The 2,140-nt window shown below is 39.7% G+C and overlaps 1 non-coding gene across 1 annotated transcript; it reads left to right on the plus strand.

The window, feature by feature from the left end:
* The first annotated feature begins 1,288 nt into the window (after positions 1-1,288).
* Positions 1,289-1,395, plus strand: LOC121209248 (small nucleolar RNA R71). The gene has a single exon (XR_005904365.1). It is a non-coding gene; the product is annotated as a small nucleolar RNA R71 (small nucleolar RNA).
* Positions 1,396-2,140: the final 745 nt, after the last annotated feature.

A 2,140-nucleotide genomic window follows, 5' to 3' on the forward strand; every position in this document is an offset into this window, starting at 1 on the left:
ACCCCTAGGGAATCTTATAGTTTTATCTGCTAATTGAATGCTCATCCTAGTCTATTTGGGTTTCCCGAGACCTAGTTGCTTAAACATTTTGTAAGGCATGACGTTGATACTAGCCCCTAGATCAACCAATGCATAATTAGCTTCTAAACTACCAATTATGAAAGGAATCGTAAAACTCCCTGGATCTTTTAGTTTGTTGGGTAGTTTATTTTGGAGAATGGTAGAGCAAACTGCGTTCAACTCCACATGCGACGCCTCCTCCAACTTTCACTTATTTGCTAAAAGCTCCTTTAAAAATTTCGTAGTCTGCGATAGAGCTTTAATAAACGGTACGTTAATGTGTAATTTTTTTAGGAGTTTAAGGAATTTACCAAATTTTTCATCTGAGCGGTCTTTCCTTGTCGCGTTAGGGTATGACACACGAGGTTTATATTCGACAGTAACTGGTTTGTTTTTATTATAATCTATCTCACCTTGACCTTTGCTTACCATAGTTTCGTGCCTCGATTCTGGTTCAGGCTCAATGACTCCTTCGTCATCTTGAATATTAATTGCATTGAGCTATTCCCTTGGGTTAGGTTTGGTATTACTTGGCAAACTACCTTGTGGTCGTTCAAAGATTAGTTTGGAAAGCTGGCCTATCTGAGTCTCGAGCCCTTGGATTGACGCTTGTTGATTCTTAAGTGCTATCTCGGTGTTCTGAAAACGGGTTTCTAACACTAATATGAACTTTGAGAGAATCTCTTCAAAATTTGGCTTCTTTTCCTATTGGTAGGGTGGTTGTTGGTAGCCCGGAGGATGTTGTGGTCTTTGATTTCCTTGATCGCCCCACGAAAAATTGGGGTGGTTCCTCCAGCCTGCATTATAAGTGTTACTATATGGATTGTTTTGAGGTCGAGGATTATTACCCATGTAATTTAATTGCTCGTTATCCATGTTGTGGCCATAAGGTTGGTATTCCGAATGGTTTGTTCCATCGCTACTTGCTTTGGACTGCATTACTGGGTGAACCTGTGAAGAATTAAGAAAAACATCAATCTTTTTATTGAAGAGTTCTACCTGATTAGAGAGCATGGTGACCGAATTGACGTTATAAATGTCGGCTGTTTTCGTTGGCTTTGTCCTCATGACTTGCCACTGATAGTTATTCAGTGACATCTCCTCTATAAACTTATAGGCATCTTCCGGTGTTTTATTGTTGATGGTTTAGCCAGCAGGTGCATCAACCATTTGCCGAGTCAAAGGATTTAGACCATTGTGGAATGTTTGTACTTGGAGCCAAAGTGGTAACCCATGATAAGGGCACCTTCTCAGAAGGTCTTTGTATCTCTCCCATGCATCGTAGAGTGTTTCTAAATCCATCTGCACAAAAGAAGAGATATCATTACGTAATTTAGCCGTTTTAGCCGGTGAAAAATATTTTAGTAAAAATTTTTCGGTTATTTGTTCCCAAGTAGTAATTGACCCTCGTGGTAACGAGTTCAACCACTGTTTAGCTTTGCTCCTCAATGAAAAGGGAAACAAACGAAGATGAATGGCATCATCAGAAATGCCATTGATTTTAAATGTATCGTATAGTTCTAAAAAGTTGGCTAAATGAGCATTGGGATCCTCATCCTGCAAACCATCAAACTGAACAAATTGTTGTATCATTTGAATAGTGTTAGGTTATTATTCAAAGGTATTTGCAGCTACAGCAGGTCTAACTATGCTTGATTCAGTTCCTGTTAAAGAAGGTTTAACATAGTCATACATAGTGCATGGAGCAGGATTTTGATTAACCACAATTGCAGGAGGTAGCTGATTGCCTTGGTTTTTAGCCATCTCTTCGGTTGGGGGTTGAGTATCGTCTTCTTGCTCGTTCTCCGTGTATCTTAAGTTGCGCCTTGTTCCTATTCGAATACCCCACCGAAGCATTCGATCAGGTAGTGAACTCTCTCGATATTTTAGATGAGGACTGATGTGATTTCCCCATCTGTCTCTTTTTTAAATCCCACGACTCAAAAATTGCTTTCCTCATTTCTTTAATCAACTCTTCGACCTTACAGGCTCTTTCAACGAGTGCTACAAATTTTCGCAACTCTAGGATGCCAACAAACACTCGAATATCTTCATTGAGGCCTTCCTCAAACCTCTTACA

The sequence above is a fragment of the Gossypium hirsutum genome, chromosome A10 (assembly GCF_007990345.1).
Source record: "Gossypium hirsutum isolate 1008001.06 chromosome A10, Gossypium_hirsutum_v2.1, whole genome shotgun sequence".
Lineage (NCBI taxonomy): Eukaryota > Viridiplantae > Streptophyta > Magnoliopsida > Malvales > Malvaceae > Gossypium > Gossypium hirsutum.